The 13,205-nt window shown below is 44.4% G+C and overlaps 1 protein-coding gene across 1 annotated transcript in view; it reads right to left on the reverse strand.

Moving 5' to 3' along the window:
* The window catches only part of IL31RA (interleukin 31 receptor A), a 201,815-nt gene that overhangs the window by 136,554 nt on the left and 52,056 nt on the right, over positions 1–13,205 (reverse strand). Inside the window, exon 2 of the mRNA XM_029619639.1 lies at positions 130–238. The gene's annotated coding sequence lies outside the window, so the exon portion shown is untranslated. The remainder of the gene's footprint in view (positions 1–129; positions 239–13,205) is intronic.

Consider the following 13,205-nt stretch of genomic DNA (forward strand, 5'->3'; position numbering starts at 1 on the left):
AAAAAAGTAAAATCAAAAGGCTATGTTATGGACTTTAATAAAAGAGACATCTTATTTCAGAATCGCATAACAGATTACAACATCTGGCACCTCAGTGGAGCTTGTATTTCCTCAAACCAGCAGAAATACCTTCAGTGGCTCAGGAACTGCATGACAGCAACTTCCTCTCTCTCACACAGTTCCACCCCTCATCAGGACGAACTCTTTAGGATCATCTCTTCCAGCATTTTACAAGAATCTAGAAAGAAAAAAGTAATAAGGGAAAAAAAAAGCAAATGATTAATATTGTCTAGGACATTTGTTTGTTACAGGTGGAACAAATATTTTTAATAAATAATAAACAAGCAAGCATTGTTTACAGGAACAGAGGCCTGATTCACTTAGCTTATTTTCAATGGCTAGAACAGGAGGAAAGCCTTAGTCAATCAATTTACAGTGATCTTAACCTGACCAAGAGTGTTGGGGGGGGGGGGGGGGGGACGGGGACACACGACACAGTGCCCTGGGCAATGAGTGCCTCCTGGCTGTCTCCGTGCCCCATGTAGGGTAGGCTAGGCTGCTGCGCGCACCATCACCCGACCCGGGGGCTGGTCCGGAGGCCTCGACCATGCCCCCGGGCCGGCATCACGCCCCCGGTCCCGCCCCAAACCGCCCCCCTGACCCCAGACACGCCCCCTCCCCGCCCCTTTTACGAAGCCCCGGGACTTGCGCACGCCTGCACGCAGGGCTTTTAAAATCCGGCCCCTGCAGTGTCCATATCCAATTCTTTTCCATTACACTTTAGATTTAGGAAGGATGACCGTTTCAATCTTTTTAAATAATTGTACTAAAACTGAACATAATCAGAATATGAGGACGTGAGTTTGAGAAAGGCTTCTGTTGCTGTAATTACAGCAACTGCCCATCAGGTGAACTGGGACTGGAGAAAGCACAAGTGACTGTGACTATGATACACTGTTGTCCCTTTTCCCCCCCATCCAAGGCAAACCAGAGAGAATGAAACTACAACCTGATGGCAGTTAAAAATAAATAAATAAAAACAGTAAGTGAAAGGCAAAGTCCAAGCGTAACCCATGGTTACTAGTTTAAACAGATTTATACATCTCTTGTGTCGGTGCTGATTTTTTTGTTGTTTTATCTGAGCATGCTCCAGTTTGGTTGAATCACTCTTTGGAGAGCTTAAGAGCAGGCATGATGTCTCTGTAATGCCCCTCACCTCTAGTCTGAAGCACTCCCAGCATCATGCCGCATCTCAGGCACATGGCTGAACTTCCTGTAGTTCCTGAGCCCTTTTATAAGGGCCTGCCAGCAGGGCTTCCTATGATATGCATAGGTGACATCTCATCCTATCTAGTATAAAAGGAAGCTCAGAACTACCCTCCAGCGCTTTCACAACAGCTCTCCTGCTCGTTTTGCAGTGCTAGTTGCTATAGCGTGCTCCTGTCTTGTTTCTGATTTGTTTCTATGTATTCCTGCCCTGCCTTGTTCCAGCCTTGCCCTGTCCTGTTTGTCCTGTTATATTTCTCCCCTGGCCTGATTTCTCATTACCTTGACCTTAGCCTAGATCTGGACTTTGTTTTGCTTTCTGCCCGCCTTGACCTCATCAAGGACCTAGACTCAGCTTTGCTCTCTGCCTGCCTCAGCTTCAGCCCAGTCACCCGCTTTGCTTCTTCTACCCAGCCTGGAAAGCTCTGCCTGCCACAGAACCTGCAAGCTCAACCCAAAGGAGAGGTGGCTGGTCAGGCAGAAGATCTTGTCTTGTGGTTTATCAGCTGCTACCTGTTAAGGTCCTCACTCCTTGAGAGTCTTTCTCCAGGATGCAGCTTTAGAGGACTCGGCTCCCTGCAGAGCATTTGTAAACTACAGGGAAGATTACACTAACAACTATAATTGGATTCCTCTCATTGAGGCTTGGGAAAAAAGCATCTTTTTAACTGATAAAGTATTAAATAGGTTGTATTAGTCCACTATTTACTGATATCTCTGATTATATGAACACTATACCTGATGCTGGATGATAAAATTGCATTAGACAGAATTAATATCTTTTGGTGCATCAGCAGATTGGGTTTTAATTGAACTATGAACTACCACCTCCTATCTGTAATCGCTTCAAGTCATGTTAAATGTGTGCAAGAAAATAAAAAAGATGGTTGGACTCAACTAGAGTATCTCCAAGTTTCATTTTGGAGTCACACAAGAGCATGGAGTGCAGAGAGACCGATGAGGAAGGTTCACTCAAGAGATCCTGCTAATTTTATGGAAGCTAGTCTGGTGCAGGTTAGAAAACTGGCATGGGACTTTTGAGTGACATCAAATTCTGAACTGTTTTGTGCATTAATGATGTCTGGTGCAAATGCAGCATCTTGAAATCTGTTTGCTGTGGGATCTCTCATTGTTGGAACTAAAGTTAAGATCAAATACCGCAGGGTGGTATGATGGTCTTTTTCATAAATAAGATATTGAAAACTGGCATACACATCTTTTTTCTGTAATTGGTCACTGCATCATATGCATCAGCGTTGGACTATTTTTTTGAATACTAGACATTGCATTCCATGAGTGCTGTGCCCCACACTTTTGACCCATGGAGGACTACCCAACAGGTATGAGGAACTTCAGCAAACTGGGAGATTTGTGGGGTGGAGCCAGCCGTGATATCATCTCCTCCCTAATGTCATGTGTGGGGGCCGAACTGCAACAGTACCTGCAATGGAAGGAAGCTTGGAAAGAGATGAAGGCTAAAGCCATGGGTTTGAAAGGACTGCTGGTGATGCTCAGTGAAGAAATAATGGCAGAGAAACACCTGAAAGGAGGAGAGGAGGATTGGCCTGCTGCTGCCATCAGTATAGAGAAGCTGAAATTCTTGGGGGAATAAGAAAAACTGGTCCTGCCAGTAACATAGAAAGTGGTAAATGGAATGCACAGAGTTCTGCAGGAAGCCCTGGGTCAGGTGGAGAGTGAGCTGCCTGAGACTGCAAGCTCACCGCTAGAGGCCAGCATGTCTGAAACCCTGTTCGCTGCAAATGTAAGTGCAGTAAAGAAGGGTCAGAGGAAGATGGGCTACACTAGCTAGGAAGACGTCTGCCAAATTCCTGAAGAAGCTGAAGTGTCAATGGAACAGCTCACAGTGCTAGAGGTTACTCCTTTAGTGAAGGAGCCAATCAAGTTTGTGGACCATGTGAAACAGAAGGGAACAGATCCTGAAGTGATATTGGAGCCAGAGCAGGAGGTGAGTGAGCTGCCCCCAATTAAAGTGTGTTGGGGTCTGGGCCATGGATCACTATACCTCAATCAGCATGGCGATGTTCATGTGCATGAAGGAAGATTTCCCTGGAGGAGGTTGAAGACTCCAGATCAAACTCCTGAAGCTATAAGGAAGAGTGCAGCAGAAGTGATGATGCAGGTGGCATCTGTCACACAAGCTATGGTTTTTTACCATCTTCATTATAAGGGAACCTTAGAAGATCAGTGGCTGGAGCCTGGAAAACCTTATGTTTAAAATCTGGGGTATCTCTGTAGAGCAGAGAGAGAAGAATAGAAGATAGTAAAAGACTTTTGGGACTATAAATATCCTTATGTCCCAAAGTGGCTCATGGAGGTGATCAAGAGGAATCAAGATGAGTGGATTCAAAGAGTTGTTGAAGAAGTAAGAGAAAATCCTAAATTGGATCATCTGAATGAAGCAGCATCATTATTCCAGCAAGAGGTTGGTGAAATTAAGAGGTCATGGCATATGGAGAAGTGTCAGGAATTCGGCCTCAATAGTGGTTTATTTAGAAACGGTGATAACATAACAGTTCTGGACTTAAGCACTTCAGGTAAGACTTACTTCCAAGTGCAGGTACTCAGTCTGGATCTTTTCACAGTAGATTCTCTCCATTAACACCACTTAGCACAACTGGAGACAAAACGTCTGCTGACAGACAACGTACAAGACTTCCAGCACAGAACAACATTAATACACAAAAGGGGAAGAACTCACGGGTCTGCTCCAGAATCCCAAATTTTCCTTTGGCCTCATAGCCATCTGAACGTTGGGAACACCTTTAGTCTCAAGTTAGCTTTCTCTGAGTCATCTTGTGGCTCTGTGCACAAAACACATTCCTAAACTGGGCAGAGCCTGGTTCAAGACAGGAAAAACACTTTTTTTCTCCCGCACAAAAGGCAAGAAAGGATGCACCAAGTTGTGTATGTCTCTCCAGATGGGAACAAAGAAAGCTGTTACCAGAAAAATGGGAGACGGGTCAGTTGTGGAGAAGCAGGACCCTAACAATTATGAATAATCATCTGCTTCAGAAACATTGTCGCTAAAAAGTACAACAGCTACTGCTAAACTGTACTTACAGTTCTGGTTTGAAGAAATGTTTAAGCTGCTCCTGTTTTAAATAAGGCCATGGGGACTATGTGTAGCAGAGGGACCTGATGACGTTGCTGGGAGGGAGCCAGCCTCCACAGTTGGACCTGTCTCTGCTTCCTTATAGGTGCAGTTGCCATGTTCTGGTGAAGGGGTTGATTCCTGGAGATTGGATTGGAATTCTGCACGATCTTTTCTCAGAGAATACCAAGGACTTCTATTGTCTGTTCCTGTTATATCATCTGCACTGTAGTCTCTCACTTATTAGTGCCTGAATCCAAACTGTTGATTGTTTCTGCTGTGTTTTGTAAATTTAACTTCTGCTTCTTCACAGATCAATTAAGAACATACCAGAAGCTGCTGAAGGAGATTTTAATTCAGGCACCTGTGTTCATTTTTTTGTTAAAATGATAATGACTACCTTTAAATATTTAGAGAGAGATAAGGATTGCTTTCCAGGAATGTTCACCTTTGTAATTATAACCAAAATTGCCCAGTGATAAAGATCTAATTATTGGTATATAATTATATCTGCCTGGAGATTATTTTAGGATTTACAGATTCAGTTTTACCTTAGCTGGTGTATCCTGGTAGATTCATCTTAAGGTACTAATTCTTGTTTAATAATTCCTCCATGGAAGTTCTTTTACAGTGTCTGTGCTCATGTGTCACAGCTAAGTTGAAAGACTAAGCTAATTCCATCACAACATTGTCATTGATTTGCCTTGTGAATTTAATTTGGTTCAGCAACATCTGCTGCCTGGCATCACATATATATGGACCTGAATATATATTGTCAGTTAGTTGGATGCCATCCCAGTTGATATTTTCTCACAAAGAGAATAATATTAAGGATTCACATAAGTGTGCTTCAGAAACATAAATGTAACATGTGTTAAAGGGTGGATGATTGGACTATATAATATTATGCATTTTCAGTTAAATTACAGCTAAATGATGTCTGTCATCAATATATTTAACTATTTGTAAATGTATATACCTGTCAGGACACCAGGTTTCAGAAGGGGATTATATAATCCATGGTTACTAGTTAAACTGGTACTCTAGGGCAGTGTAACCTTTTCAAGTACAATGTACACCTACATTAAGAAAAATATTGCGTGGCACACCAGCCTCCATGGAGCAGATAGTGTGTACATGGAAAGGACTTGTATGGACAAAAGAAGAGCTAGGGAAGCACTGAAGGCACCAATGGCATCTCTTCCAAATTTTAAAACAAAGTAAGAGAAGAGGCGAAGACACACATGAACTCATTATGATGCGCCATGTGGGCATCATGGGCCCTGTTAGTTACCTTGGCTGCTGCATGTAGCTACCAGAATTCCTTCACTGCTGCTCACAACACTCAAAGTGAGTTGAATCCAGTACTCAGTGAATGCTCTCCCTGTCTCACTCAGCCTGGAGATAAGACAGAGGCCTGAAGAACTCAAAGATGGGGAAAATGAGGAAGTGCTGTAAGCATTGTGAATGCTGCACGAAGCAGGTCCTAACTATCCGTGCTCTGCATGCTGCCCATTACTTGCCACACTCCGGGGTTCATGCTGCAGCTAGGAAGAAGAGGCAAACATGATCACACATGTTCTCAGAAAGGAGTTCTTACAAGTTTAAAAGCCACTGCTGGTATCTATTATTCCTGTAGTGTTGAGAGCAGAACCCAGGTGCTGGCCTGGATCTGAGTATCAGGCAGTGGTGACTTTTCAGTGGCACTCCTGATCAGATCTGAATGCACACAAGAGAGCTATGGCACAGTGGTCAGGAAACACTGCTCTAGATCCCTTTGTGGGGTTGTTTCTTTATTGTTTTATCAAAGCATGCTCTAACTTTGATTGAGTCACTCTTTGGAGAGCTCAGGAACAGGGATGATCTCCAACAATGTTTGTTGGATTCCTCTTAGTGATGGCTGGAGCAAACCAGCTTTTTGTGAGTTCAATAGGGTCGCATTAGTCCACTTTTTAGTGAAATCTTAGATTATATGAGCATTTTGCCTGATGTTGGATGCTAAAACTGCATCAAAGAATTATCAGCAGATTGGGATTTAATTGAATTGTGAGCAACTACCTCCTATCTGGAATCTCTGTGGGTCATATTAAATGTGTGTAAGAAAACAAGATGAATAGACTCAACTAGAGTATCTCCATGTTTCATTTTGGAGTCACATGAGAGCATGGGGTGTGGCAGGACCGGTGAGATAGGTACACCAAGGCCTATTCCTTTAAAAGATCTTGCCAATTTTATGGAAAACAGTCAATGAGGGATACACATGTTTTATTTTTTTTTTTTTAGATATTAGGGAATTAATTGGAAGGCAAAAGGGGTAGGAAGGACCAGTTGAGAAAAAAAAAACAAATAACTATTTTTTCCTGGTAGAGCAGGGGAACAAAAGAAATACTGGGACAGGAAGGAGTTAAGAAGCAATTACTCACCACAGCTACTGCCATTCATTATTTTCTACTCTCGAAGTAGCCAAAGTGAAAATCTAGCAGTGTTGGAAAGTTACTATGTACATAAGATCAGTAACCGCTTTTGCAAAAGTTTGCACTTGAGGCAATTTTGCATTTGACACAGGTAAAGCTGACCCGGGGGGGGGGGGGGGGGGAAGGTCTTTGGGGCTTGCAAAACTACAGAAGATTTGGTAGCTGAAGAAAGAAATGGAAAAATACTCCAGGGTGCAAGTACCACAGAGTAACCATACAACCCAGGCCAGAAAAAACTCCAACACAACAGCGGAATACCTACAAGCTAAGATGCACCTGAACTCAAAGATCTCAGAAAACGAGATTTACGGAACATCCCCGTTGTATAAAACACATGCGTTTGGAAGCTCCGCCGGTGTTATATCATCTTGAACATACACATACATTTGACGGCTGAGGGGGGATATAATAGAGATGTTTAAAATCATGAGAGGTCTAGAACGGGTAGATGTGAATCGGTTATTTACTCTTTCGGATAATAGAAAGACTAGGGTGTACTCCATGAAGTTAGCATGGGGCACATTTAAAACTAATCGGAGAAAGTTCTTTTTTACTCAACACACAATTAAACTCTGGAATTTGTTGTCAGAGGATGTGGTTAGTGCAGTTAGTATAGCTGTTTTTAAAAAAGGATTGGATAAGTTCTTGGAGGAGAAGTCCATTACCTGCTATTAGGTTCACTTAGAGAATAGCCACTGCTATTACTAGCAAGGATAACATGAAATAGACTTAGTTTTTGGGTACTTGCCAGGTTCTTATGGCCTGGATTGGCCACTGTTGGAAACAGGATGCTGGGCTTGATGGACCCTTGGTCTGACCCAGTATGGCATTTTCTTATGTTCTTATGAACAACTTCAGTGCTCAAGGGTACGCATAGTGGCAGGGACATGTTCAAGGTTTTTAAAATTTTGGATGTTTACATTAAGTACCATGGAGCCTCATGAGATGAATAGGGAATTCCAGCGGTATCCCCTGTTATCATCATGTAATTGTTATTGCCAGTGGATTGTATGATTGATAATGAGACTCCCTTTTTAAAACATTGCATTTTTTTCATTGCCTACATATGCACCTTGAGAAGGGACGTTGAAAATGGCTGCTGCTTCCCCAGATGAGATTTTGTGCAGCTCAAGTCCCTCGGATTGGTGCTCCTGAAGCAGAATTTCAAAACATGGCTATGTCAAGCAATGTCTGAAGATTACACAAGAGTACTGTCTAAACATTGCACAAGGGAAGTTTATGTAATGTTTAAAAGAAATCCAAAACATGTTTTTCACTTACACATAAGGTGGGTTGAAAATAAGTATCTTCTGAGTTTTTCTGCTGTATCATGTCCCTTTAAAAATTGCATTTGAGAGCATGGCTAGTTTCCTTGTGTGTATTATTTAGGGTACTAGCCTTTTTGGATTAATTTTTATGTGAATTATTAAAAGTATAAAACAAAGTTTAAAAGAAAAAGACCTGAAGAGATAGATGGAGCATGCAAGTTTACTAGAGCACTGGCTCAGTCTGGTGTTTCCCTAACCCAAACAGATTGACCCCTTGGATCACTTTCATAAGAGCACCTTCAGCCAGAACCATTCCAAAAGCTCCTGAGTTTTACAATAACCACTTTCCAAGCAGTATTTGAAGCGAACCTTCAATGCATTAAATATCTAGAAAGGGATGTCCAGATTTCAGTAGCTGTCTCACAGTGTTTCCCAACCAGTGTAACATCAGATCGGATCAGATGTGCATGTAAAAATTGCTGCTGAAAAACCTGGCAATTCAGGAAAGAGGGAAGCGTGACAGGGGTGATGGGTGGGTGGAGTGGGGGGGAGTCTTTGGAGGAAAAGAAGGGGGTAATAGGATGGGAGAAAAAGAGGAATGGAGGGGAGCAATAGAGGAAGTTCAGGGCTGAGATGAACTATGGTGGAGGGAGCGGGAGAGATGCAGAGGGAAATCCACAAGAGGGAAGAGAGTACAAAAAGGAACCTGGAGGGGAGAGCAGCAGAGGGGGCAGAGGGAGGAAGGAGAGGGTTGGGGGGCAGAAGGATGGGGGAGCCGAGGGGAAGAGGGAGAGAGAAACAGTGTAAGTGGGTCCTTAAACTGTCCTTTACTATTGAAGAGTGAGTGAGTGTGTGTGTGTGAGTGTGTGTGTGAGTGTGTGTGTGTGTGTGTGTGTGTGTGTGTGAGTGTGTGTGTGTGTCTTCGCAGTCACATAGCATTAATGTCAGCGAGAAGATGTGGAGGTTTATCAGTCACTCTCTAAGGGAAGGTGTCTAACGTTAAGTGGAGTGAATATGTGCTGCTCCCCAATGGAAGCAGTGCAGGGCTTGAGGTCTTGGAGCCAAAAGGGACGAATGTGCCAGGAGCAGCCATAAGGGGTTCTGAGCTGGAACTGGTGAATTCTATTGTTGGGAATTCTTCTCCCTATTCCTTGTTCCAGTGGAGTTTCCACACCAATGTGTGAAAGTGGAAATATATTTTGCATTAATTCAAGCTCCAGGCAGTGTTCCTTGCAGAAGAGGTTCTGTACGCAGGAGAGTTCTACTTCACGCTATAAGAGGATTCTCAGAGGAGAAATCACAGAAGTGAGAAGGATCTCATTCTTGCACAAGAAAACTGCCTTGCATTGTCAGAGGAGGACAGAGCACCAGTTTGTCTGAGGATACAACAAAGAGGGAAATCCATAGCTGGGGAGTCTACAAAGAGTATCCTGCTAGGATTCTGGACAGCGCCATAGGTGGCCTATGGCCACACTACAGGAAGGACACCGGTTGCTATGCTACCACTGACAAAGGGAGGACCCTACCACTTCGAAAACCAACCCCTACAAAGAAAGCCCCCACTGCCACCCGCCATCAACAAAGAGGGCTTTGCCGGTGCTGCTACTAACGAACAGGGCCCTTCTACCACAGCTGAGAGGGACAGAAAAATCTGTGCCTGTCAGGGAACGAGGGAGGGGGAGCAGAGCAGTACAGCAGGGGCCTCTATCTCCAGTAGGAAAAAGAGAAAAGGATACAGGCAGGGGAGGGGTAGACAGAGAGGGATGCTGATGGTGGTGATGGGGAGAGGGCGGGGGATGTTAATGGCAATAGCAATGACGGTGACTAGGAGAGATAGGGGAAGGGGGACAGAGAAAGGAGATGATGGGGCTAGGGATGGTGGTGGGGAAGGGGAGAGGGCACACCTTTTCACTTGTCCATAGGTGTCAAATTGCCTTGCTTGCTACGTCTCTCATGCTGGGATTTAAGAAGCCTCTACTGACTCTATTGATTAGTGAACTGCTGTTTGTGTGACTCAGGATTTCTCTTCTGGATGTAGCACACTTGACCACTTTTCATCTACTATTTCAGTAAATGTCTGTAATAATTAACACTTGTGGGTATGGACTGTGGATTATTTGTTTCTCTCTGCTTTAACCCTGTGAGCCCCAAACCTATTGCTTTTCCCTGCCGAAGAATCCTAGGGGCTGTACAAAGTTGAGTAATACCCAGCAGCACCCATAAGTGCACCCACATTAAAGAGGAGGAATCGGGAATTACAGGGAAAAGGGAGGGGAGAGAGATGGGGGAGATACAGGGGAATGCAAGGAGCCACAGGAGATAGGCAGAGGAGGCAACATGGAAGGTAGGGCAGAAGGACAGAGAGGGCACGAAGAGAGAAGGGCAAAGGTCAGAGGGGAGCCACAGGTGGGAATAGGGAATCAAACGGAGAGAGGGAAGTTGGGCGTATGGTGGAGTCATGGGAGGAAGCAAAGGAGGACAGAGGGGGGAGAGAGAAAAGGACATAGGGATGAGGAGAGAGGGTTGGAGGGCACATAAAGACAGAACTAAAAGGGTTAAGGGAAAAGGGCTGGAAAAAGTTAAGTGAAAGATAGCTGGGGAAGAGACAAAAATCTGGAATAGGGTGATGGAGGAATAAGAGAGGAGAGAGAAAGGTGAGAGTTAAAAAATATACTGAAAGTATGAGAAGAGGTATCAAGTGGTGGTGGGTGAAAGAAAGGCAGATGAGAGATATGGGGAGATGTGGTAGATAAGAGAAACAAAGTTACTTGGAGGGAAAGCTATTAAAAGGAGCCTGATGCTATGATAGTAGGGGGGGACTTTAACTGGGTGTGGGACCCAGATTTGGATATGTCACCTGCCGTGCAAATGGACCGGACACATACCAGTAAAGGTATTGGGTATTTGGAAAAAGGGCTGCAGTTAGTGGACGAATGGAGACTGCTCCATCCAGGTGAGAGAGACTTCACGCACCTATCTTGCGCCTATGCTTCCCACTCAAGGCTGGATTACCTTTTGGTATCCCATCATCTGGTCTCCCAGGTCCTTACGGCCACGATTTTGCCCCTATCTATATCTGACCATGCGCCTATAGGACTTCAACTATTGGATATTTTGGGGGAACAGGGTAGCCGAACCTGGTGATTTCCTTACTATTTGGCATACAACCCACAATTTCATAGTTATCTTAAAGAAAAATGGCAGGTATTTGCTGCAAACGATGAAATCCTCAGTCAGGACCCCATATGTTTTTGGCAAATGGGCAAAGTGGTACTTCGGGGGGAAATAATATCCTATGCTGCGCAACGTAGGAAAAGCATAGATAAGCAACTGCTGGACCTGGAGGGGCAAATGCAGAGAGCAAAAAGGCATCTTATAGGCCTGAATACAAAAAGGGCCAGGGAGGATTATATAGTGCTGTAGACTCAGCTTAACACGCTTATTCATCAGAGAACGAAAAAAAGAGTGGCATATTATAAATTTAAACTTTATCAATATAGTAATAAAACTGGTAGATATTAGGCGAATTTGGTCAGACCAGCAAAGGGAGCTAGTTATATCCCCGGTTTGAGAACCGGCGGGGGAACAGTAGTCCGAACCAATAAGAAGATAGCAGAGGTGATGCGGTCCTTCTTTAGGTTCCTGTACACTTCGCAGGCGCCAGCATCTGACTCAATTAGGCGGTATTTACAGGGGGTCAGCTCCCTAAATTCTCTGAAGAGCAAGTCACTAGGCTGAACAGGCCAATATCAGAGGAGGAAATATGCCTGCATATTAGTAGGGCCAAACTTCTGAAAGCGCCAGGCCCAGATGGGTTTAGCGGGGAATTTTATAAGATCTTAAGCACACCAATCTTGCAGTTGCTCACACAGGTTTTCCCAGCCCTCTTGGAAAAAGAGGAGTATCCGGCAGGGGATAATGTGCCCAAATCGTAGTACTGCCTAAGCCGGGTAAAGACCCTCTCCTTCCCGCGTTGTATCGACCTATATCATTGCTAAACTTTGACCAAAAGCTCTTTGCTAAGATTTGGGCAGATCGCTTAGCTCCTCTCTTGCCAACTTTGATAGGTCCCGGGCAGGTGGGCTTCGTCTGTGGGAGGCATGCCATGGCTAATGTCTGCTTAGTTATGTCTGCCATAACCCATTGTAAACAGAAACAGATCCCCTTCCTGGCGATCAGCTTCGATGCCAAAAAGGCATTCGATTGGGTCGAGTAGACATACCTCTTTGAGGTGATGCACATCTTGCGATTGGAGGGTGCATTTGGGGCTGCGGTCCATTTACTGTATAATAACCCCACCACTCAGGTGATGACTAATCAAACCTGTTCTGATCCCTTCCCCATCAATCTTGGCACTAGACAGGGATGCCTACTGTCACCACTCCTGTTTTTGCTGTTCCTAGAGCCCTTTCTCCGATTTTTACAGGATGCTGAGCATATAGCGGGCATTCATTTAGAAGAAATCCATTTTAAATACACGGCTTTTGCCGATGACATTCTGTTTTTCCTGACCTCTCCCCACGCCTCCTAACCATCCCTATTGGATGATTTTGTATGACCTTTGGAAGGGTGTCGGGGCTGAAATTGAATATCGATAAATCAGAGGCTTTGGCTTACTCACATGGGGAACGAGCTTCCCACTGAAATGGGCCCCTGGGCAGTTTCGTATTTTAAGTATCCAGGTGTCTACTGACCCGGAGTACTATGAGCTCAATGTCCACCACTTGATGGCTCACACTAAAGAAAAATTTCATATGTGGCAGGGCCTCCCTTTATCCCTGGGGGGCAGGGTAAATATCTACAAAATGGTCTTGCTCCCTAAGTGGCTGTACACTATTCAAACCCTACCTATCAGATTGACCCGCAAAGACCTAGTGACACTGAATTCTCTTCTTTCGAAATATATATGGCAGGCGAAGAAGCCCTGGATTTCTCTGTCCTGCTTACAACTGTCCTGGGAGCAGGGAGGAATGGCCCTTCCGAATCTGGGGGACTATAACTTGATAAATTTGCTGCGTATACTTTGGGACTGGGTGTATAATAAATCAGACTGCGTCCGTAGGGAGGGGGAGGAAGCCCTGGTAC

Source organism: Rhinatrema bivittatum, chromosome 1 (assembly GCF_901001135.1).
Source record: "Rhinatrema bivittatum chromosome 1, aRhiBiv1.1, whole genome shotgun sequence".
Classification (NCBI taxonomy): Eukaryota; Metazoa; Chordata; class Amphibia; order Gymnophiona; family Rhinatrematidae; genus Rhinatrema; species Rhinatrema bivittatum.